The following is a 26,556-nucleotide window of genomic DNA, read 5'->3' as shown; positions in this document are numbered from 1 at the left end:
CCAACAGGATTTGGATCTAATTCAATAAGTGATCCCCCTACTTTACATGTCAAATGCCCTATATATTGTAAGTACACAAACCGATTAAATCTAAAATTCATAAAATTAAAAACCCTAATTTTGAAGTGGTAGAGGGAGTTAAACCCTATGGTGAAATTTTGCAGTCACATAAGCAAGAAGAACTAAGGGTTTAATGTAAGTATTAATTTTGTTTTGTTTTGTTTTTTTTTTTTCTTCTGAATTTTAATTAAATCTAAATAGGAACAAATATCGTAAAAAAATTTACTAGTAAAATCAATAGTAATTATTTTTATTTTTATTTTTATTTATTTATTTTTTATGCAGGATATTTTTTTTTAATGTTTAGTTTTAATTTATTTTAATTATTATTATTCATTTATTTTTTCTGGATTTTGAATAAATCTAATAGAATTTGTAAAAATTACTAATAGTAAAATGAACAGTGAAGTTTAAATTTTTTTCTATGCAAGGTTTTGAGTGAATCACCATACCTTTCAAATTCTAATCTTTCTGCGGTTCCAAAATATTTTTATGCTCCATAATGTTTCGAATATGTATTTCTTACAAATGATCTTTCTTTTAATTAAACCCTAAAAAAAATTGTACAATTTTTTATTAGTAAATTCAACAATAAAATTTAAAATTTTTACTATGGAAGGTTTTGAGTGAATCACCATACCTTTCAAGTTCTGATCTTGTTAATATATCTACTACTCCAAAGTATTCTGTTGCTACACGATGCTCCTAGTATGTCTCTCTTGCAAATCACTCCCTTGAAATTTTGGGAAAAATAATGAAATAGTGAATAACCTTTTACTATTTAAAAGACTTCATGAAATTAGATTTTGAAAAATCAATTGCTGCTTATGTTTCAATTTAAAAAAAGAAAAGAAAAAAAACTTGCGTTTATTTTTTTTCACTTAATTCGAAGTCGGTGTGTTCGATAGTAAATAACACTGACGTGTTTACAAGCAAAGGGCACCGAAATTGCCCTCGTGTAAAATTTTCTAAACACATCGACGTATTATATATATATTAACACAACAATGTGGTTTGTATTTAAATGCATTGGTGCTGTAATTATTATAAGAGCACTGACATTGTAGAATTCATTTTTATTTTCGAAATCTCGGAAATAGGTGCGGATCGGTGCTGTTTTTATTTAAACACATCGGTGCTGTTTTTTTACAAGAGCACCGATATGATAGAATATTTTTTATTTTTGAAATGATGGAAACCCATGTGGCTATTATTTTAACACCTTGGTGCAGTTATTATTTAAATCATCAGTGCGATTAGCCCTTATAAGAGCATTGGTAGGGCTTAAAAGCTACCTGAAATTTTATTTTCACATAAAATGGCATATTCATCTCAAATGATCCTTTAGGGCACATCAACATGAGTTATAGTAGTTCATAATATACATTTTCCATTTAAAGTCACCTTATTCTTGAAAAATGGTTTGAAAACTATATTGAAATTCAGATTGTGGTTATATGGTTCTTGAAATTAATTTTAGATATGCACATAAAATTTTATTTTTGATTTTGCTCAAATGCAGGGAGAAAATCTCATAATATCAAATGGTCAATTCTTCAAATTCTAGCTCATTCCATATTGTTGATCAAAGTCTTTCATGGATTTCTCCCTTTCCATCTCTAGTAAGTTCATATTTTATTTATATTTCGATTATCTAATTGATTTTTTTTAATCCATGTCAGTTTGAATTAAAATGTATCCAAATTTGCAGGATTCTGATTGAAAATCGAGTTTAGATGAATAAAATATTCCTCCATTTAAAAAATGTCGGAAGCTCTTATCAGGAAAAACACCTCGCAACCAGTTGATAAATGAAAATGGACCACTACTTCATCTTGCCTATTGAAACATGGCTTCTTATAGTCGCAATCCTAGATAAACAATGATAATAATTGTTTGGTATAATGTAATTTCAAAAAACCAATTGCATTTACGTGCTTACTGATACCATTGATGTAATAATGCTCAATATTTTTTGAAATTAGGATTCTAGTGATGATGAGCGACCCACCTACCATCTTCCAATGCACCCCACTATAATGTCAAATCAAGAGAATGTTGCATTAAGATAAAGACTTAGAGAGGAAGCATACAAAGAATGGTTGGATCAACCACCTATTCAATTTCCACTATGTCCAGATTCACCAATTAGGAATGACTACAATAATAGTAATTCTTCATCACATGTTGGCAATCAAGGCTGGTATAGATGATTACTTATGGGATATGAATGCCATGGAGGCAATGTTGTTATATGCATTCCATAAAGATGAGCTAGGGGATGATCCTCATATCACTGATACCTTATTCAAAAGCTTGAAATATACTTCCACCAGCCCTCTCTTTGGACATGGCAGAAATTCAAAGTCTACTCAGCTAGGGACAACGATGTGACTGTACAATGTGAAAGAAATGTTTAGCATGACAAATGCATGTTTCTCGGCGATATTGTGGTAATTCACCTGCATGATCAATCAAGTCCCTTATATTTTGAGAAATCTTATCACACAATCAACATTAAAAATGGTTAATTTTATGAACGTTAAATATTGACATTTTACAATTATATTCCACTCCATTTGTAGGTTATTCAAATATAGGGTTCTTTTGAGTGATAATGTCTTGCTGGGTAGCTGCGAAGAGGCAAAGTAGTTGTTGAAAATGTTGGTTATTGAGTACATATCATATCATGCATGTATGAATGATTGTATTCTATATAGATGAGAATATGCAAACAAAGAGATATGTCCAAAATGTGGGCATGACAGGTACCGTAAATAAAAAAATGTGTGAATCACATGGTCCTACTAATAAGATATTGAGGCACATGTCTATAATCCCAAGGATTCAAAGGCTCTTACATTTCAATTAATTTTGTATGTTACAGGGATGGCATGCGTCACATAGAAGTGAGTTGGGAGCTACGTGAATCCCAAAAAATTCAATAGCCATGAAGCGTATAAGGAAACATGGCTTGAAAAATTCAATTATGAAGTACGAAGCCTATGACTCAGCATAGTCATGGATGTTGACAACCCATATTCCCTCTAAAATACCAACTATTCTGTTTGGCTTGTACTAGTGATCAATAACAATATCCCCCCATGGTTGTCCGTGAAGAATGAACATCTTATGTTGGCTCTCATAGTCCCTAGTAGAAGACAAGTGAAGAATATGGATGTCTACTTACAACAATTGGTTAATGAATTAAAGGAGTTATGGGAGGGGATATATGTGTATGATGTATCAATACCCATCACAATAGAGAGGAGTTTTACGTTGTATGGCATATGTGCTTACACCATACATGATTATCTAGGATTATGAGTTTTCTTTGGTAAATTACATTTTTATTGATTTGTTTATATATATAACAATATTATTTCACATATTAATTCAATTTGCTGCAATTGTTATGATCTTCATGATCGCTAACGTGCCCTATATATAATAATTTCACAGGTCTTGTAACAAAAGCGTATCATGGATACAAATGTTGTGGAACTTCTATGAAAGCTAGGTGGTTTGATCACCCATGAAAAACAGTGTATGAATGCTCCAGGGTATTCCTCCCAAAAGAACACTCTTATAGAAGAGAAACACCCACCTTCAATGGTAAACCAGAGATAACCTGAAGGGTTGCAATAATGACATCAACTGAATGGCTTAGATCATATGAGAGAGAGAAGGAGAAGGAGTTTGTAGAAATGTTCGATTTAAATGGGGAGCCTATGTTCAATGATACAGATTTATTCAACACCTATGTTGAGAAATTTCCCATTGGGATGAAAACAAAATCTATTTTTTATGAGCTCCCATATTGGGAGCATCTTAAGATTTCCCACTTACTAGATCCCATGCATATAATTAAAAATGTTTCATCTTCTTTATGGAGGAACATATCATAGAAATAAAATGACACATTGGCTGTTAGGAGAGATATTATTTCTTCAAAAAATAAAAAGTAACATTGGCCAAGTCAAGAAACCAGAGGAGAGGCTAGTCCCTCTTGTTCTTTGAAAGAAGGTGATGTGCATGGATTTTAAAGAAAGGTGATCTTTCTTTGGCAAAGGAAGTTATAATGGGTCTGAGGGTGCCTTCTTTATATGGGTCTTCATTACAACGTTACTTTACTATGGAATATTATTTGTCGGGGTTGAAATTGCATGACCATTTGAACCTTCTAAGAGTACATATGTCAAAAAAATGATTTTATTATTTTTTATTATTTTTATGCAATGGGATAAAATATAATTAATTTTTGTATGTGTTTACTTTGTAGTGTCATTATCCTCTGCTCGTGCATGGGTGTGTGAATCATGAATTCCCCCACGACCTATGACATGGCATATATAAATTATTTTCATTTGTATGTTGGATCACATCAAAGGAGATTCATATGGCTATCATTCCATGGTGGTGTCAAGAGACAACTGAGATTTTTTGTATGTTTGAGAAGGAGTTGCTGACGAGTTTCATGGAATTGCAGGTTCTTCTAATTCACTTAGTAGATGAGGTTGAATTAGTTGGGGTGGTTTCTTGTCATTGGATGTTCTTCTTAGAGAGGTACATGAAGAAATTGAAAAATTTGTTCGACAAAGGGAAAAACCCGAGGGGTCTATGGTAGGGGGCAAATATCGTATGAGTCTTTCTATTATGCCAGTGATTACATCAAGTAGATAAACACCACACAAAGTGTAATGATTTGGGACGAAGAAAGGGATGAAGACAAAAGAGAAGGGGAACTTCTCCAAATGAATGGAAAAAAGCACAGGATAGAGAGTGAGCGACTTATCATTGGTTAAATTTCTACACAGTAACTATTCATATTAAAGTTCATATTAATGCATATTTTGATCTCATACATATTATATATGTCGGGTTGATTTCATCAACAAAATCAGAAATTGAATCCATCAACAAATTGATTATTTGAAATATGGAAGCAACACATATGTGGGTCGCACTGTACAAACAAAAGCGGATGAAATGGAATAGTGATAGGAAATAATTCAAATGGTTGAATGGTAGAAGCGTGCCTTTTAAAAGAAAATATGCCAATGACACGCCCTAAATGATGCATTTGGTCATTACTCGTGTGTTGAAGAGGATGCACTAAACATAGGATTGGATGCAACAACTCGGTAATAATCTATTTCTGTACTTTTTAAACTTCATAATGCAATGTCGAATTGTAACATCTATATTTTATATTTTAATTAAGTTCAAGTTATTAGACACATGACATTGTGATTTTTTCACTTTTTTATAGGTGCATTTGTTCCCATCTATGTGGGAATATGGACATCATTTTCACACGAAGGATGTCGATGATGGATGCATGGCACAAGACTTTGGAGTGGAAGTTGAATTTGACCAATCTAGTCATGCTAGCCATCATGATCAAAACCTAATACATGGGACATTAGGTTACATTGGAAAGATACAAGAGATCATTCAAGTGGAATTCTCTTCATTCCGATTTGTTATTTTTAGGTGTAAGTGGTGGGACACCTTTGATTGGAATAATGCAAAGGAAGATCATGATAGTGGGATGATATCTATTAACTCTAGAAGGATGTGGCATGTAGTTAGGGAGCCTGATGTTTTCCTCGAACACTGTAACTAGGTGGTTTTTTACCGAGATGTGTTGGATAGGGATTGGTGATTCGTATTAAGACACGACCCTAAAATAAAACATATTTTTGAGAACAACAATGCTAGCATGCCAAACTAGGAAGATAATCAGGGTGATGAAAACAAAGAGTGATATTTACTTGTGTTATTTCATCATTTATACTATTGTTATATGTTTTTATTTTCTTTATTTTACTAAATATATTGTTTTTTATTCATCTTGTTGGAATTTTATATAATTGGTAAGATTCACAAACATTTTTACACATTTTTTTGCACTGGAAGCATTTTTATACTTAAAACTAAGTATTTCCAATTGTGTAATTTATAATTTTAAAATTAAAATTTTAACATATTTGTTTAATGTGTTTAAATATAATTTACAGTAGACTTCTTCTATAGGCTTTGGATAGACATCACGATGGATCAAAATATTGTAATTCTAAGCATGAGTTATCAATTTATAACTATATTTTATTAAGATATCAATCTAAATATACTCATATTATCTCCTTTCTCAAATGACATTGTGAGTATAAATCTAAAATAACTCACAAAGTGATAGAAAATGGAGAAGGAAAATATTATCTGTGTTATATATGTGTACTAAAAGGCCTACTACAACCATCATCCAATTTTTTTCGATATTGTAAAATAATTTCCCTTATTTTCACTATGCAACATATCTCCATACATGTAAATGCAATTTAAAATATAGTGTACAATATCGATGATAATAAGGATTCAAGGTGACAATCCTTCTCAAAAGGGAAAATAAGAATCTTGGCAAGGAACTTAGAATCCTCAAGATTTCTATTCCATGATGGATATGAATGTAAATACTGATAAAACTAAAGTCACAATAATTAAATCCCAAAATATTACCTATGATACTTTCATTTACGACAACAATTCCTTGGAGGAGGTTCCTTCATACAAGTATCTAGGAATTGATGATCGAGACTTATGCAAGAACACGATAGAATACATACATAAACATAAAAACAATGATGCAATAGAAATAAATATTCATTTCATTAATATCAAAGAATTGAAATATGCTTACATACAAAATGGAAATAAACTAGCCTGGACGATCTTAGCTTATCTCTGAGAAGAGATGTGGCGGCTACATGCCTCTAAACAATGTAACAATGAGGCACAAGGGCCTTTTTATTATTGAAAAATAAATGGAAACTCTAAACAACCAAAACCCTAACCCTAGGAGATGGAATGCCAAGAGTTTGTGGGCCCCGTTGGGGTTACTTGGGTAGCCAACTATCCAGGGTCATAACTTGGTCATATGATCTCCGTTTGGCGCATACAATACCTCGCTGGAAATATGTTTCCTAGTAATACATAATTTGTGGAAGGCCATTTCCCATGGATATGGGCCTACCTTGGACCTAAGAAAACATCGTTTAGGGGGTCAAAACAAATCCAGAAGTTCACGACCCGAAAAATGCTAAAAATAGTAAATGCTAAAATAATCAAAGAAACTGATGAAACCAACTCGAGGTTTAGGTGGAATAGGAGAGTGGCTAGTAATATCCACTTGGATGAGTCCTCCCCCCTTAGGAAGAAAATTTCCCCATTGCGTGTAGAGCCTCCATGAGGTGAGGAATTTTTTGTTTAACCTGGTCCCTGGTGAGCCACTTGCCCTGGTGAAGGAGTTGGCCTGCTTTGACAGCTTGATATAAATGGATCCCCTCTGGGTGAGTGTTATTGATCTATGCTTCCATGATCTTATTAGTTGTGGCCTATTTGATATAGGTTGGGTTGAGCTCTATTGGTGTCAACTGCTCAAAGATGTTGGATGTGTCCAACAATGGGGGAAAGTATGGCCACAATCAGTCCACATTGAATACTGGGTCCAAGCCAAGGAATGGTGGAAACCTAGACTCATAGGAATTATCCCTGGTGGGCTCCAGTATTGTAGCAATAATGCTACAACTCCTGGAGCTTCCTTCTCTAATTTTATCAACCCGGTAGTTCGTAACAAACTTGGAAGCGACGGTGCTGTATGCACAAGTACTAGCTCTTGTCGCAGCTGTCACTTGGTCAGCTGGCACAAGTCCACTAGGGCTCAAGCCAACTTCTATATGTTCTCAGAAGAAACTTTCTAAATGATGAACGAAGGCTATCTCAAAGGAAATTAACCTACTTTGCAAGAATGAACTGAAAGCCAACCAAACATGGAAACCCTAGTAAATGCTAATCTCACTAGCTTAATCCTTATGATGCAATGGTGGGAATGCAACTTCTAAAAATGATGCCATTACTTCTAGTGAGATGAGATTCATGAATTTAAACTACTTCTATTGAAGAGAACACGTTTTTGTATTTTTTCTCAAGTGGGTGGAGTTATTATGATTGTGCTTCTTACTGGGTCTTGACTGTGCAGGGGTAGTTCAAAGGGGAGGAAGGCTTGGGAAAGGTCAGGAGAACTCTGAGAGGTTCCAGGGGATCCCTAACACCATTCCACAGAAGTCCACAACATTCAGGTGCTTGGCAACCGTGTTTGCAGGCTTCTACAGGATGTCTGCAGGGGATCCTACAGGAAGCTCGGGATTTCTACAGGAAGTCTGCTAACTTCTACAGGATGTTCTACAGTCGGAGTTTTGGGTGATGGAGGAGTGAAGGAGCTATATGGGTGGATAGGTAAGATGAAAGGGAAGCTTGATATGGCTCAGGGACAGAGAGATGAGATGGAGAGAGAGTGGATAGAGATGGTTGGTCGATAGAAGGGTAGAGGCAATGGAAGGCCGAAAAGTTGAGGCAACGTGGATAATAGAAGGGTTGGAAGGCAAATGAGCTGAACAGAGGATGAGTAGGTGGCTTAAGCATGGTTTAGAGGGATAAGAACACGATGAAGTGGTGCTGCGCAGTGTAAATGAAACAAATCACCCTTATCTTGCATGTAAACGAAAGTTCACCAACCTATTCTAACTGTTTTATTAGGAATCAAAGAACAGCAATGTAAGTTGAAGGGAATTCGTGCATGATGCAGAACCAAAGAGTTGTTACTCAAGATATAATCGTATGGAAAATTCTGCAACCGAAAACATTACATCAATACTTGCATGCATATGTTAAAACAATATTTTTGGTAGTTGGCACGGTCTACACTTCCGGTCCCCAAACAGAGGTGAAAGTGAGCATGCATTCAACCTTTTTTTGAACTCAACGTAACTTCAATCTCCCTACGCTAATTCTGAACTACTGAAAGAACTGCATTCATGAAACTAACCTACATAACCAAACTGAAACAGTCAACTCAGCAAACTGTGTTTTTTTCAAGTGCATGTAAAGGAAAGAAATGCAATGATAAAAGAAAGACAAGTAACAATACAAAGAAAATGAGGTCTATTGCTCTCAGGTTGGGCCCTAACCTGAGAGCTATAGCTCCTCTAAGAACTCAGAATTGAATCCAAATCTGCCTGCCTTTTATTAAAAGATCATAATCATGAGTCTAACAACATGCCAAAATTGGCTTACAAAGAGCAAAAACAGAGCTACAACTCGTGATTCAAAATCTACAACAAAAGTTCAAGAGTCTCCTCGAAGGCTACAACCTTAATATTTATACATGATGAGGGCCAAGCTGGCCTCCTCAATTAGTGGGGCTTGGCTGTCCAACTAAAAGTAAACTGCTGTTCCTGTAGAATCCGTTGGCTGCCTTCTAGCTCGGTGGTGATAGCTATTGGAGCTCGGAGTTGGGGTGGAGATCACGAGGAAGGTCATTCAAGGCTGTGGACAACCTCCCTATAAACCCGCAATGCCACCTTGGCTGTCTCCTTGTCTCCATTTGCGTGGTCTTTGCTCCATTTAATGTCAAAAAACCTGAAATTATCGTGTATTAGCCACATAGGCATAATGACTGCCCTTCTTCCTACAAATAACACGAATATACTAAGAAATGATGCATAAGTGATAAAAAATGAAGGGTTGAGCAAGGTAAGTAGGCCAAATGAGCCCAAATTGTTACCAAAATTTGGGGCTCATCATCACCCCCCAGCTAAAATATTTGCTCATCCTTGAGCAATTTTGCTCCAGCTCCTTGTCCTTGGGCGAGAACTAGGCTCCGGAATACTCTCTTTCTTTCCTACTCTTGGTGGCTTTGCCTGTTCTGCCCTTGGTGGTGATGAGGGTGCCGCTCCTTCCCTCTTCTCTGTTTCCCTAACCTTGAGCCGGGCTTTTGAAGCCGATTGGTCTAACCTTCCTTTCCAAGTAGTTGTTTTTGGGCTCCCCCTCTCGTAGGTGACCGATATCTTCGAGGGGGACCTCTCACTGGGTGAAGTAGGGGCATCCCCTGTAGTGATTTGGTTGCTGGATGGAGGCTGTGGCTTGCCCGTCTTTATTCTCACACTTCTTCGAGCTTTAAAGTATAGAGGGGTCTCCCTCTTTCTCTTCTCCTTTGGCTTAGGAGGTGTGCTGAGGGCGGCCAGCACAGCTGCCGCCTCCCTTTCACGAATGTCAGCTTTCTTCTCCTTGGGTTTCACTTTTTCGGGGCTTCTTGTAGAAGAACCTGTTTTAGTCAATTTCGGGCTTCCTGTAGAAGACCCTTTTTCAGTTAATTTCGGGCTTCCTGTAGAAGCCGATTTCGGCTTTCCTGTAGAAACAGGTGTCACCGTCTTGGTTTGCTTTGCTGCATGAGTTTTGCTTTTTGACTTGATTGCGGTCGCTGTCGAGGCACTCTTGCTGATGTGGACCTTCTCAGCCTTGTCCACTCAGCCTTGCAACCTTTGCTCTCTTGCTGTCAAGATGGGTGTGTCATCTTTCTCTTTGTCACCCTTTTTCTCTTGTTTCTTCTCTTGCTTTTTCTTCTGCTCTGTGGTCGGGGTCTTTTGGCCTTTTTCTTTCTTCACTGTGGGCACTGACTCTTTCTCCTCACTTCTAGATGAACCGAGCTCTTCGGTTAGCATCCTTATGTCCCCATCCTTTGTCAAATTTCTGAAGGCTTCCCATGAGAGGGGAACCTTGTATGTGTGGAGTGCATCCTCCACAAGGAGTTTGATCAGTCCATGGTGGGCTACCTGGTCTGGTGTGCCTTCTTTCAACTTGGTTGCACACTCAATCAGACACTGTAGTAGAAAGTAGGGGAGACTGAGCTTGTTTTATACAGGTAGATCCATCTGGTGCCTTAATTCAGTGAGTAACCGAAAGTGGTACCCGTATACAATGCTAAAACGGCCTTCGCAGGTGATGTACTTCATAATTTGCAGGCTAACTTCATTCCACGGTGGCAGTAAACTGGTTCTATGAACCCCATTTTTGTCTTCTGAGAATTCCTCCTCTAGTGGGAAGAATTCTTTCTTAGCCTGTTGGCCCAATTTCCTTTCTTCTTTATCCCATGGTAATCCCTTTAGGAGCTCCGTAACTCGGCTGATGAATTGTGGGGTGAGTTTGAGGCTTAAACCCCTGAAGTTAACGGTGGCCAACATTTTAGATTTCGGCCTCAGAGCTTGCAAAAACTCTTCTGCCACTTCGTCGTCATAGCCCTGCAATTTGTCACAGAAGGATATCCATTGTGCTTGTGTGAAGAGCTCCACCACCTCAGGATTTTCTCTTAACTTCGCTGAATCAGTGGGTTCCCTTCTGATGAACCCACCCGGCATGGTGAAAAACTGCTGCGTTAGCTGGAGGTGGCAAATGCGGAAGAAATTTGGTCTACTGGGACAGAGCGTAGGATTACGCCTCTGTCATGCACATAATTCACAAAGCTTATCCCCTGAGAACCTTTAACACAGCTAATTACACTGACATCCTGTAGGACGACAGTTCATGCACGACAGACAATATTTGCAACAATTTTCGACGACCAGACTGTAGACGATGATTCTGCCACCTTCAAAAACCAATTGCATGGAGAGTTCAGGCTTACCTTTTTAATCCGCCACCTTTTGACGTGAGGAACCCGACTTCCTGTAGAAACAGCTTTCCTGTAGGAGCAGCGCGCGATTTCCGGGGGATACTGCAGTGGGTCTGCGCTCTTGGTGTTGTTTCACAGGCATTCTGATGGCCAAAGACTCGGAGTATCGGGCTGCAGAGGGATCCGGATGATCACTCGAGTCGCAAACGGTGAATGATAAATGCATGGGGTGGCAATCTAGCCGATTAGATTTGAATCGGAGGAATCCGTGGCGCGGGGGTGAGCTGTCCCTGCCGGACCGTTGGACGACGTCATCCCATCATTTGCCTGCGAGTTCCCTTACTGCCGCATCATTCCCTGCAGATCTGCCGCCGTCTCTTCTGTTAAACTCGTTTTTTTCGACGGGATTGTTCTCACGTGTGTACTGCCCGTTTCTTTTTCCACGACCGCCACCCAAACATACGACTAGACCATTAACTGATCGACGTGGCCAGTCGAATGGCCATACAATCGCTCAACCCATTCACTTCACACTTGCAAACATTTTCAAAGTAAAATTCATGCAATTCGTCGGAAGAAAGGGTCGAGACACTTACCTGTGCGGCCGCAACGCGATTTTTTGGTTCTTGGACAATGATGAGTGAATTTATTTTCTGCTGGTGGATTTGCACAGGCCCGGAGGTTCATATTCACCGGTCGCTAACGATGGATTGGATGCTTCGGCTGCATGCGCCCGCATTTTCATTGTATGTGGCAGGCGCTGTGAATGGTGTGCACTCCAGCGGGCTTAACTGTTACGGGACTCCTGCAGGATGTCCTGTAATAGTTTTTTCTTCCTCGGGTGCATGCTGCACGACGAAGGCAATGGCCCCACGATCACGCTCACAGAGCTCATGGATGGCTGGGATGGATATGGTAAGACATCTCAGCGTTTTTTCATCTTAAAAATTGCTTTCTCTTGATAACTCAATGATCTGCTTTGATGGTGCAGGTAACTTCGTTGCATGTCGACAGGGATGGTAGAAAGAGGTGACAACAGTGTATAAGGGTGCCAACAGTAGCTTGCATGCGTCCAAACCGACCCTTGGTCGTTAGATCTCCTCATAAAATGAATTCTGGGCCGTCCCGAACTTCTACAGGAAGTTTCCTGTAGAAATACAGAACTTCCTGTAGAAAGTTTGCGTTTCTTGTAGAAAGTCCGTATCTTCCTGTAGAAAGTCTGCATCTTCCTGTAGAAGACTCAAGCCATGATGAAATTGTGCACATACCTTGGAGAAAATGAGTATTCTTGGAGGAGGTTCTGGTGAGGTCTCCTGGCAGCATGATAAGGATCTTTGGCTTTGCATTAAAAGACCTCCTCTCCTTCATAGAACACCTGCAACCTGCATGCATTATAAACTTGCTGTCCCTATCTTTTTGCTTATTGTTTTCTTTTTCTTTTCTCTTTCTTTTTTCTCTTCTTTTTTTTTATTGAAAAATAGCAGGGGTGCCTCAATGAGGTTTTCACCCTTGCCATCTGCCTTAAGCGCCTCAGAGAGGTTTTCACTCAAGGATCTTTTTCAAATCTCTTTTTTTTTTTTTTTTTTTGAAAGACAATAGGGGCGCCTCAATGAGGTTTTCACCCCTACCACCTGCCTTGGGAGCCTTAGAGAGGTTTTCGCCCAAGGATCTTTATTATTTATTATTATTATTATTATTATTTTTTTTAGATCTTTCAGGGTATGCCCAAAGCAGAGGCAGAACCCTTCTCTATGACCAACACTGATTTCTCCATAGTTTTGATGAACTCTTGTCTTGAGAGAGGTTTCCTGTAGATCTTCAATTGATGCCCATTGACAAGCATGGGGATGGCTTCCTCATCAATGGTTCGAATAAGAACAGATCCATTGTCATGGCATTTTTCCACTGCATATGGTCCTAGCCATCTGGTTCTTAGCTTCCCCTTGAAATCTTTGTACTTGGAGTCATACAACAAGGCCCAATCTCCCGGCTGGAATTGCTTGTCATGGAGGTGTTGGTCATGCCACACCTTTCTCTGAAGTTGAACCACTTCTGAGTGAAGGAGGGCCTGCATCCGGTGCTTGTCCAGTCCATTCAGCTGCAATAACCTTTCTTGTTGTGCATGGCTGAGATCTAGATCTAGCTGAGCTGCCATCCTCAAAGTGTTGTATTCAAACTCAATGGACAGCAAAGCTTTCTTCCCATAGACCAGCTCATAAGGTGTGAAGCCGGTGGTGGTCTTCCAGGTGGTGTTGTAAGCCCATGTGGCCTCAACCAGGCGATCTACCCAATCTTTCCTACTGCTGCTCACCACCTTAGTCAAAATCCCTTCCAATGCTCTGTTGGTGACTTCCACTTGCCCATTTGCCTGTGGATGATAGGGGGTGGAAGTCCTATGCTTGATTTTGTGGTGAGCTAGCAGGTCTTCAATCAAGTTGGATGTGAACTGGCTCCCTTGATCGGTGACTAGCTCTCTTGGGTAGCCAAATTTGTAGAAGATGTTCTCCCTTAAGAACTCAGCCACCTTTTCTTCTGTTGCTGCCTTGATTGCTTTAGTCTCTGCCCACTTTGTCAGGTAGTCAGTGCACACAATGATGTAAGACCTTTGCCTCGAAGGAGGGTTGATTGGACCCACAAAATCCATACCCCACTTCTCAAATGGCTCAAGAGTTACTTGAGGTTGGAGAGGCATCTCATCCCTTGGAGTCGGTTTCCCCATTCTTTGGCATCGGTCACATTGGCTGATATATCTTCTGACATCTTGATGAAGTGTGGGCCAATAGTAGCCTACCTGCAGGATTTTGAAGGCAGTCCTCTTTGCTGCAAAATGTCCTCCACAAGGCCCATCATGACAGGTGAGGAGGATATCAAAGACTTCCTCCTCCCTTACACAACGCCTTAAGATCTAATCAGGGCCAAGCTTGAACAGATTGCCCCCGATCCAAGTAAATGAGGCACTTTTTCTGATGATTCTGCTCTTCTCTCTTGAAGATAGGTGCGGAGGGAACTGTGCTGAAACAAGGTAGTTTTCTATATCAGCAAACCATGGAGAGAGTACTGAGATAGCAAACAGATGTTCATCGGGCATCTGGTCATCCACTGTTCCATCCTCACCTGCAGACAAATCCAATCTAGATAAAAAGTCAGCAACAACATTTTCTTTACCTGGTTTGTCAACAATGGTCAAATAAAACTGTTGCAACAAAAGTAACCATCTAATAATACGAGCATTCACATCTGGTTTATTCATTAAATATCTAATTGCAGCGTGATCCGTATGTACAAAGGTTTGATAGCCAGTAATATAATGTCGGAACTTGTTCAATGCATGGACCACGGCCAAGAATTCTTTCTCGGTTACAGTGTAATTCAGTTCGGCTTTGGACAAGTTTTTGCTAACAAAGTAAATGGCATATGGAAGTTTTTGTTCAACTTGTCCTAAAGCTGCCCCTATGGCTTTGTTCGAGGCATCAGTGTGGATGTGGAAAGGTAGGGCCCAGTTTGGACCTCTCAGGATTGGGGCTGACACCAACTTGTCCTTTAATTCATTCAAAGCCCTCTGACAATCGTCAGTCCATTTAAACTCCACATCTTTTGCCAATAGGCCAAACAATGGCGAGGCTAGCTTGCTGAAGTCTTTAATGAATCTCCGGTAATACCCTGCTAATCCTAAGAAACTCCGGACATCCCTTACCTTTTGGGGAGGTGGAACCTTCTTGATGAGAGCAATTTTGTTAGGATCCACTTGTAACCCTTGGCAAGAAATGGTATGGCCTAGCACAGTCCCTTCAGTCATCAGGAATTCACATTTTTCAGGACTAAGGGACAGGTTCATCTCAATGCATTTGGTCAGGAGCTTTCCCAGATTGGACAATGCTTCCTGGAAGTTGGACCCATAAGGAGTGAAGTCATCCATATAGATTTCCACCGCATCATGGACCAGCTCCGAGAAGATGATCAAGACAGCTCTCTGGAAGGTAGCAGGAACATTGCATAGCCCAAAGGGAAGGACTCGGTAGGCAAAGGTACCCCAAGGACAAGTGAAGGTGGTCTTATCTTGGTCTTCCGGGCTGATTTGGATTTTGTTGTACCCGCTAAACCCATCCAGGAAAGAGAAGAACTTCTTTCCTGCCAATCCATCCAACACTTGATCTATGAAAGGTAGAGGGAAATGGTCTTTCTTGGTAGCTTTGTTCAGTTCTCGGTAGTCCACACAGATTCTCCACTTCCCATTTTTCTTGGGAACCAACACCAGAGGGGACACCCATTCACTATCTGAGATGGGGTAAATGAATCCAGCATCCAACAGTTTTTGCAACTCTTCCTTAACAATGTCCTTAAGGGCTGGATTCATTCTCCTCTGAGGTTTCCTAACCGGTTGACAACCCTCTTTGATGTATATGTGATGGGTACAGACCGAGGGATGGACTCCTTTCATCTCCTTATAGCTCCAAGCAAAAGCATCTAGGTGACTGGCCAACAGGCTACACAGCTCCTTTTCCTGGGAAGGAGATAGGGAGGAGCTGATCTTTAACGTTCTCTCAGGGCCGAACTCCACATTCTTGACTCTGGGAGTGACAGGGTTGGTGGCACAAAGGTCCACTAAGGTGCTGGCTTGGGTGTCCTCCACCAATTTCTCTAAGGATAGTGCACTGGAAGGTGGATTCTGGATCAAAGTCTCAATCAAGTCATCCTTGGTTGGGGGGTCTCTTCTAGTGGTATCTAGGGTGCACAAAGGTGTTGAGTACACCTCATCCTCTTCTCCTTCCTCCAACCACAATGGTAAGTCATGCTCTAAGGAGGGTTGGGTAGGAGGGTATAGGACTAGCTGCTTGGACATAGGACCGTTTTTGATGGTCATGTTTCCTGCACGGAAACTTATGTAAGCATCTGCAGTGGCTAACCAAGGCCTTCCCAAGATAAGAGGATATCCAGTAAGCTTTGCCTTGGGTTGCAGAACCAAGAAATCTGCAGGGTATTCCCAAGAGTCGACAGAGACCAAGACATCCTCCACAATCCCTTCGGAAGTCACGGTGGAGAGATTTGCTAGTTGCAGTACTGTCGAGGTCTTCCTCAAGGAACCCTGAAGATTGAGTTTGAGCATGGTATCCCTGGTCATCACATTAATGGCAGCCCCCAAATCAATCAAGGTGTGAGGTATGATGGTGCCATTGATGTGGACATCTACTACAGGACTCCCAGGATCTAGGTACTTTGGGTAGATGACTTGTCCTAACATAAGGTCAGATAGTTGTCCTAAGACATTGATGGTTGAAGCATCTCTCTTTCGCCTACCTGGGTGTTTAAAACACTTTTCCTTAACCAGTTTGTTGTATATTGGCACATCCTTGATGGCTTGGAGAAGTGGTATTTTCACACACAACTGCTTGAGCTCTCCCAGAAGCTCATCCTCCTCTGGGTTGGGTTGTGTGGTGGTTGTCAGTCTCTCAGGAAAGGGTGGAATAGCCTTTGGTTCACTTTCCTGTTTGTCCTCCTCGTCCTCTAGGGGAGGAGGTTGGCGATCCAGAAGAGTCTTTCCAGATCGAAGATTGATCTCCTGGATCTCCACAGCATAGGTAGGGCATGATGTTTCCCCAGTGTATACCTGCTGGGCCTGTCTATTGTTGGGGTTTGGGTTCGGTTGAGCAGGCATTTGAGGTTGCCTTGGAGGAGCAGGAGGTAATGGTTGAGGTTGAACTGGTGGTGGAGGCAAAATGGCGGGAGGAGTGTTGTACTGGGGCCTCCACCCCGACTGAGGTGCATTCCACTGAGGCTGTGGCTGGGCATGTGAATGATATGAATGAGTAGTGGGTTGAGTAGGGTACTGAGGTGGATAAGACCATGGAGGAGGCATAGACCAGGAAGGATGAGCAGGGGGACCCCAGGAAGGCATAAGAGTCGATTGGTTGGGGCTGTAATAAGCTTGAGGTGCCCCTTGCATCCCCCGCTAGTAAGGTCTAGGTCCTTGTGGCCTCCTTTGGTTGAGGAAATAGAGAGGTTCAGTGGGAGCTTCTGTCGCTTGGTACATAGCTTTAAATCCAGGTAAGGTTGGGCATTGATTTGTGGGATGGTCCTCCTCACAAACGAAGCACACTTCAACCGAATGCAATGGGCATTCGTTCTTAGGGTGTCTCCTTGTACATCTAGGGCAGAAGATAGCCAAGGCCCTCTCAGCTTCTTCCCTCTTCTACTGGATCCTGAATGTGTCCAGTTGCATGGCAATGGTCTATCTCACCTCACTCTTAAGATCTTCTAATTGATTTGCAAACTCATGCTTGGAGAAAGGAATACCAGCTGAGAGGATGTTTCCTCTACCTCGTTTCCGGGCTGCCCTAGAGTGGTTTCTGAACACAGTCTTGATGTCCTCATAAGGTAGTTGGTAAATATTTCCCCCAGCTAACATGTGAAGGGTATCTAAAAGGTCTTCAGGGACTCCTCGGAGCAGGACCAACTTGAGGGATTTAGGGTCAAGTGTGCACCTGGCCCACTTATAGCTAAGTTGGAACCTCTCCTCATAATCCTCTAAGGACTCATCATTTCCCATGGTCATCCGAAAGATTTCTCCCTTGGTTTCCTTGGACCTACAGTAGTCCCGGTACTTGGTATTGAAAGCTTGCTGCATCTGAGCCCAAGTGGTGATACTATTCCCAGGTAAGCCCATGAACCAGCGTAATGCTGCATCCTTAAGAGTTGAAGGGAAGAGTTTCAGCTTCTGCTCATCTTCAGTATAGTCATAGGTTCTACAAAGGACAGCAAACTCAAACAGGAAGGTATCAAGATCTTCAGTAGTCAGTCCATGGAAGTGAGGCAGAGCGGAGGGGCTAATATTTTTCATTTTCATATCTCCATTGGTCTCTCGGATGGGGAAGGCACCTTCTATTCTCTCATCTTCTCTTCTATTGTCAGCCATAGCTTCAGATGGGATGGTCTCTAATTCTTCTTTTGCTATAGGATCTTCGTATATCTCAAGAGGTTCACCTATAGGTTCTTCTGGATCACTGTCACCGAAGAAGAGAGAAGGGTGACTCAGTGATGTGGTGGGGGTGTTGGGTAGGAATTTGCCTGTTTTATCTCGATTCCTACGAGGCATGAAATGGAAAGACTTTTTGATTGCTTTTGCTTTTTTCTTTGGTACCTGCAAAACTGAAACAGATTGATCTACAACTAACTATCTTGCTGAAATAAGAATGCAGAATTGAAATGAAAGCAGGAAAGGACTAATCTACTTTGCTCAAATGGAATTGCAGGAATGGAAATGCTAGTCTACGCTTGCAGAATTGAAATGCTAATCTATGCTTGCAAAATTGAAATTGCGGAATTGAAATGCTAATCTATGAAAGCAAGAAATGTCTATGCTACTTTTGCAGAATGGAAATGAAATAAACTACTTGGCAGAAGGCGAGAGTAAGAAAACAGAAGAAAAGCAACAATTACTAATACTCTGACGCTTCCCCGGTAACGGCGCCAAAAATATGGTGGGCTCCAGTATTGTAGCAATAATGCTACAACTCCTGGAGCTTCCTTCTCTAATTTTATCAACCCGGTAGTTCGTAACAAACTTGGAAGCGACGGTGCTGTATGCACAAGTACTAGCTCTTGTCGCAGCTGTCACTTGGTCAGCTGGCACAAGTCCGCTAGGGCTCAAGCCAACTTCTATATGATCTCAGAAGAAACTTTCTAAATGATGAACGAAGGTTATCTCAAAGGAAATTAACCTACTTTGCAAGAATGAACTGAAAGCCAACCAAACATGGAAACCCTATTAAACCCTAATCTGACTAGCTTAATCCTTATGATGCAATGGTGGGAATGCAACTTCTAAAAATGATGCCATTGCTTCTAGTGAGATGAGATGCATGAATTTAAACTACTTCTATTGAAGAGAACACGTTTTTGTATTTTTGCTCAAGTGGGTGGAGTTATTATGATTGTGCCTTTTACTGGGTCTTGACTGTGCAGGGGTAGTTCAAAGGGGAGGAAGGCTTGGGAAAGGTCAGGAGAACTCTGAGAGGTTCCAGGGGATCCCTAACATCATTCCACAGAAGTCCACAACATTCAGGTGCTTGGAAACCGTGTTTGCAGGCTTCTACAGGATGTCTGCAGGGGATCCTACAGGAAGCTCGGGATTTCTACAGGAAGTCTGCTAACTTCTACAGGATGTTCTGCAGTCGGAGTTTTGGGTGATGGAGGAGTGAAGGAGCTGTATGGGTGGATAGGTAAGATGAAAGGGAAGCTTGATATGGCTCAAGGACAGAGAGATTAGATGGAGAGAGAGTGGATAGAGCTGGTTGGTCGATAGAAGGGTAGAGGCAATGGAAGGACGAAAAGTTGAGGCAACGTGGATAATAGAAGGGTTGGAAGGCAAATGAGTTGAACAGAGGATGAGTAGGTGGCTTAAGCACGGTTTAGAGGGATAAGAACACGATGAAGTGGTGTTGCGCAGTGTAAATGAAACAAATCACCCTTATCTTGCATGTAAACGAAAGTTCACCAACCTATTCTAACTGTTTTATTAGGAATCAAAGAACAGCAATGTAAGTTGAAGGGAATTCGTGCATGATGCTGAACCAAAGAGTCATTACTCAAGATATAATCGTATGGACAATTCTGCAACCGAAAACATTACATCAATACTTGCATGCATATGTTAAAACAATATTTTTGGCAGTTGGCACGGTCTACACTTCCGGTCCCCAAACAGAGGTGAAAGTGAGCATGCATTCAACCTTTTTTTGAACTCAACATAACTTCAATCTCCCTACGCTAATTCTGAACTACTGAAAGAACTGCATTCAAGAAACTAACCTACATAACCAAACCGAAACAGTCAACTCAGCAAACTGTGTTTTTTTCAAGTGCATGTAAAGGAAAGAAATGCAATGATAAAAGAAAGACAAGTAACAATACAAAGAAAAGGATGTCTATTGCTCTCAGGTTGGGCCCTAACCTGAGAGCTATAGCTCCTCTAAGAACTCAAAATTGAATCCAAATCTGCCTGCCTTTTATTAAAAGATCATAATCATGAGTCTAACAACATGCCAAAATTGGCTTACAAAGAGCAAAAACAGAGCTACAACTCGTGATTCAAAATCTACAACAAAAGTTCAAGAGTCTCCTCGAAGGCTACAGCCTTAATATTTATACATGATGAGGGCCAAGCTGGCCTCCTCAATTAGTGGGGCTTGGCTGTCCAACTAAAAGTAAACTGCTGTTCCTGTAGAATCCGTTGGCTGCCTTCTAGCTCGGTGGTGATAGCTGTTGGAGCTCGGAGTTGGGGTGGAGATCACGAGGAAGGTCATTCAAGGCTGTGGACAACCTCCCTATAAACCCACAATGCCACCTTGGCTGTCTCCTTGTCTCCATTTGCGTGGTCTTTGCTCCATTTAATGTCAAAAAACCTGAAATCATCATGTATTAGCCACATAGGCATAATGACTGCCCTTCTTCCTACAAATAACACGAATATACTAAGAAATGATGCATAAGTGATAAAAAATGAAGGGTTGAGCAAGGTAAGTAGGCCAAATGAGCCCAAATTGTTACCAAAATTTGGGGCTCATCAGTCCCCTAAAACCTTAGTGATGGTTTTAGGCCCATATCAAAGTGATAAAATATTGTGGTAGGTCCCAGCGAGGTGCTCCTTCTCAAAATGTAACCAAAATTTTTCGCCCATCTGGAACTTGTGTGGCACCCGACGATGATCATGACGGTACTTGTACTTAACATTTTCTCTATCCAATATGTCATGGAACTACTAGTGAATGTGCTGAATATGTTCAATGAAGATGTTAGCCCTGTCAGCCTTAGACTAGACATGAGACAAATCTGCTTGAGGAGATGGAAATGGTATAGCAATATTAATGGGATAGAGTGGCTGGAATCCCAGCCCCACCTGAAATGGGTTGTGGCCAGTTGAGATGTGGAGAGACCTGTTGTAGCTATGTTGGACATGGGGGAACCTCTCATCCCATATATGTGGGTGCTTTGAGTTGTACATGCGTAGGATGTGCACAATAATCCTATTGATGACCTCTGTTTGACCATCAGTTTGGGGGTGAAAGGTCATGGACTTAATGAGCTTGGAATCGAACAATGAACAAAGGCTTAACTAGAATGGACATACGAAATCATTATCTTGATATGAGATAATGGATTGTGGGATCCCAAAGTGTACCCATACTCATTTAAAAAAGAGTTTGGCAATGGCTTCTATAGTTATACTCTTCTTGTAGGATGTTAGAATGGCCATCTTAGAGAATCTGTCAACAACCATGAAACATATTCGTTGCCATGCTTGGTAGAATGAAGGCAAAACATGCAATCCATGGAGATGGATTCCTAGGGCTGGCTAGGAGTAGTTAAAGGAGTTTACAAACCTTGCTTCTTGATTGTAGGTTTGGCAATGACACAAACAATGCAAGATTTGATGTACTTCCCAACATCCTGTAGAAGGTTCAACCAATAAAAATACTTCTATAGCACTGCCCAGGGAAAATTTTAAGAACCCCCCCAAATTTACATGTATAATAAATGGGCGAATCTCCATGGTATATAGGAAAAATGGAAGGCGATTTTATCAATAATATGATATGTATATATAATTTTTTGGCGAATCTCTCACCAAGCATGGCGAATATTTTACTCAATTATAAAATCTTGTGTTTATTGAATACACAAATGAAATCATTGCATTTCTTTAAAATATCTTTTGAAATCAAAATTACCGAAATTACATATTGATAACCTAGTAGGTGTAGGATAAAATTCACCCGTGCCATTCACAGAAAGCATGAGAAAAAACCTAATACTATATATAAAACCAAGAAAAATTCAAATTCATCACTTCTAGGGAACTCGTAACCACCTTGCCAATACACAAGTATGTTCCTGTTTGCAATTAGAAAAATTACCCAAATTACAATCTGTTTACTCCAGCATATGTTGGAAAGTTATAGAATGATGACTAGTGTAATCAATCCATTCCTTTTAGCTCTATATTTGTTTCAGTTTAAAACAGAAGTATACAAATATACTTGTCCAATGTCTATGCTTTAACCATTCACCTTAAGATGTTTTTACAATATAATTTCCCAAGTCTTTTTAATATCTTCATTATCATAAAAACCAACCTATATCCATCTTAACTCCACATCTACCACTCTTAGGGGGATAAAATCCCTCTGAGCACTTGGTAGACCTAGAATTAAGATGGATCTAAGATGATAGAATTTCCCCTTTAAATAGTCTATGCTCACATGAATACCATGGTATTACCATGGGTCAATACCATGGGTTATCATAAACCTGGAGATTAAAAATTACAATTAGTAATTTATAAAAATTAATAAAATTAATAGTTGATTTTTATTTTATTTTTTATTTTAACCAAGCTAAAATGTTTAACATACATTAAATTACAACATCCATTTTTACTCTTGATCGGATCAATTTTTTTTTTCACTCTATGCTAGTTTGCATATCACGATATTTGATACCTCTCGGGGGTTAGTAGATCCAGAGTAAAGATGGATCTATGCTGGTTTAATTCCCCCATTTAAATAGGCTACATTCCAGGTGAATACCATGGGTCAATACCATGTGCCATTTTGGTGAATACCATGTGCCATTTTGGTGAATACCATGGGTCAAGACCATGTGCCATTTTTATTTTTATTAATACTAATATTAGTGTTAATAATGTTTTTTTGCATGGTATTAATAACAATCTAGTCCATGGTATTTGTCCCATAGTATTTTGCCCATAGGTTTCACCTAAATATAATGCATTTTTTGAGTGTTCGTAAATATAAAAAAATGTTTTATTTGTTTACCATACCTCTCGTTTATTTATATTTTTATTAATTTACCATACCTCTTCTACAAATATGGTATTTGGCCCATAGGATTCACTTAAATAAAACCTCTTTCTTGAGCCTTCATAAATAGAACGAGGGTTATGGACTAAATATAAAAAGAGGTTTTATTTATTTACCATGCGTCTAGTTTATTTATATTTTTATTTATTTACCATACCTTTTGAGTAAGTATAAAAAACCGTTTTATTTATTTACCATACCTCCACTTTACTTATATTTTTATTTGTTTAAACCCTTGCATGTATATAAAGTGACTTATGGAGTAAATATAAAAAATGTTTTATTTATTTACCATACTTCTCATTTATTTATATTTTTATTAATTTACCATACCTCTTTTATAAATATGGTATTTGGGCCTTTGGCCCATAGGATTCACTTAAATAAAACCTATTCTTGAAAATGGGCTAATGGATTCACTTAAATAAAACCTATTCTTGAAAATGGGTGAATGGAAAGTTGTAACTCCTAATTTCAAGGGCTAAATTTACCTTTTTTACCCTCTCCCTTAAAAGAAGGTGGGCTATTTGAGCTGATTTGTAAAAATGTACTATGATACAAAATAATCGCCCACTAAAAATTTAAAACCCCTTAATTTCGCCAAAGGGCGAACATTCGCCCCTAAAATCACCCCTAGCACTGCCACTGTCTTCTCTACCCCAAATTGTCCAACGACCTAACTATAGTGTGACTACCAAATCATCTTGACATGCTATCTTGAAGGAACACAGATTTTTCCCAGGTGGCATAACAATGTGTCCTGGAGGTGAAAGTCTGAAACTTGCTTACCTTCCAAGAGAATCTGGTATGTGCTGTTGAGTTTGGGCTCTCTTGTAAAGGTGTGGCCATCCCAAAGTATCATATCCATGAGATTCGAGCATAATGGTTAGCGCAATAACTGATGGTCGACTGAGGCAATTTGCAACATTATTGGTGCTTCCCTTCTTCTACTTAATGTTCAAATGGAACTGTTGCAGATATGTGGACCACTTCTGATGGCGATCGCTCTATAAATTTCATTATGTTTGTACGAACTGAAAGGGTTGGTGGTATGTGTGGATGACCATTTCCTTCCCCAGAACAAAATATTGTGATTTGTTAGCAGACATGTAGAATGGAATACATCTCATTGTCATAGGTGGGATACTTTCAAACTGTATTTGAAAGCATTTCACTGTGATATACCACTGTTTCCCCTACTGGTTAGAATGACACCAATAACATAGTCTGAGGCCTCTATCTCAATTTTAAATGGTTGCTACAGGTCTGGTAATTCAAGAACTGGTACATAGTAGAGGTGATACTTCAACTCAACAAATGCCTTCTGTTGGGATTCAGGACAAAATAAATTTTCGTTTGCTCCACCCTTGGTGACTTGACTCAAAGGCCAAGTGATATGAGAGAATCCCAACATGAACCTGCGATAGAAAATTCCAAGACCCAAAAAGCTACGGAGCTCTATGAGAGTGGTTAGGGTTGACCAATCTTGAATAACTTGTATCTTGGTTGGGTCCACATGCACACCCTTCTCATCAATGATGTACCCTAGATATTGAACCTGGGCCATAAAAAAAGGTGCATTTCTCCAAATTTGCACAAAATTTGTGTTTTCGTAGGGTTTCGAGGACCTATCCAATATGGTGAATGTGCTCTCCCTAACTCTGGTTGAAGATCAAGATGTCGTCCAGCTACACTACCATGAAGGAGTTTTTGAATGGTTACAATATGTTTTCTATCAGCCGCATGAAGGTTGTGGGGGAATTTGTTAACTCGAAAGGCATGACCAACCATTAGAAAAGGTCCTTCTTGGATTTGAAGGTAGTATTCCATGAATCAAAAGGTTCAATTGGTACCTGGTGATAATCAAACTTCAATTCAATCTTGCTGAAATATTTGGCCACCTTGAGTTGCTCCAGAAGGTCATCAATCCATGGGATTAGATACCTATTCCAAACAATGATCTTATTCAATGCTGACAGTCAATACATAGCCTCCATGTTTTGTCCTTCTTCTGTACCAACAAGATCAAGCTCCCACATGGTGATTAACTTGGCCTGATGTGCCCTTTCCACAACAACTCCTGAATATGCCTCTTGATCTCATCATTATCCATAATAGAGCATTGGTAGATTGGTCCATTGTTTAGTGACATGCCCAGGGCCAAATTGATGGAGTGCTTGACCTGACAGTGTAGGAGTACCCCTATGGGTGAGTTGATGATGTCCCTATACTCCTCTATGAACTTTTCCATCCACTGTTGCCCTGCGGAGGAGCTTTGTCTGGAGGCTGTGGATGTGGCCATAATGTTCCTCTTGTTTTGAGGGAGAATCATAAGGAATACAAATTCCCTGGTCTAGGAAATGCTCTTACTGCATTGTTTAGTAGAGATCAAAGAAAATGCGGTAGGTGGCTCTACCTCTAATATCCTGTACAATTTCTAACCCAAAGAAATAATAATAGAATGAGGTTTAGATTCATATACAACATGAAACTTCCATAGGTATGACTGACCTAATAAAACATCACATCCTTCCAAAGGGGAAACTTCGCACAATACCTCATCTACAAAGGGCTTGATGCTATAAGGCAGGCGGCACTGCTGGATGACATAGAGATCTCATCCTTGGTGCAGCCACCCGATGGTGTATGGTTGTGGGTATGACGTTATTGGTAGGTTCATTCTCTTGAAAAAATCGGCTGAGATAAGGTTCTTCTGGCTATTTCTATAACAATGAAATTCACTGGCATACCCTTTACCCACATCTGCGAGTGGAAGAGGCGCTCCCCATCCTCTGGATCCTCCAGTTCCACCTTTTTCAGCTTGGTGATACCTACCATCACAGTGGGTTCAATGCCAATGATCTGCTTTCCCTTGTCGGTTCCCTTGTTGGTTTTCAGCTCAAAATTAGAGCATGTATTTGTCTCTTAGTCTTTTATCTTGGCCACTAGCGCCTGCTTCGTGTGACATTAGCTTGTGTTGTGAGTGGGAGTTTTATGGAAATCACACCACTTGTCGGTGTTCTTCTTCGCCTTCCCATTATTCTTGGATTGCTGCTTTGAGGAGTTGTATTGTGGGGTTGCGACCTAAATCTTCCTTTTGATCTATGGCTT

The sequence above is a fragment of the Pinus tabuliformis genome, chromosome Q (genome assembly GCF_031772625.1).
Source record: "Pinus tabuliformis cultivar Carrire ecotype Pingquan chromosome Q, CPIR1, whole genome shotgun sequence".
Classification (NCBI taxonomy): Eukaryota; Viridiplantae; Streptophyta; class Pinopsida; order Pinales; family Pinaceae; genus Pinus; species Pinus tabuliformis.
Note: the sequence above shows the minus strand (reverse complement) of the source record.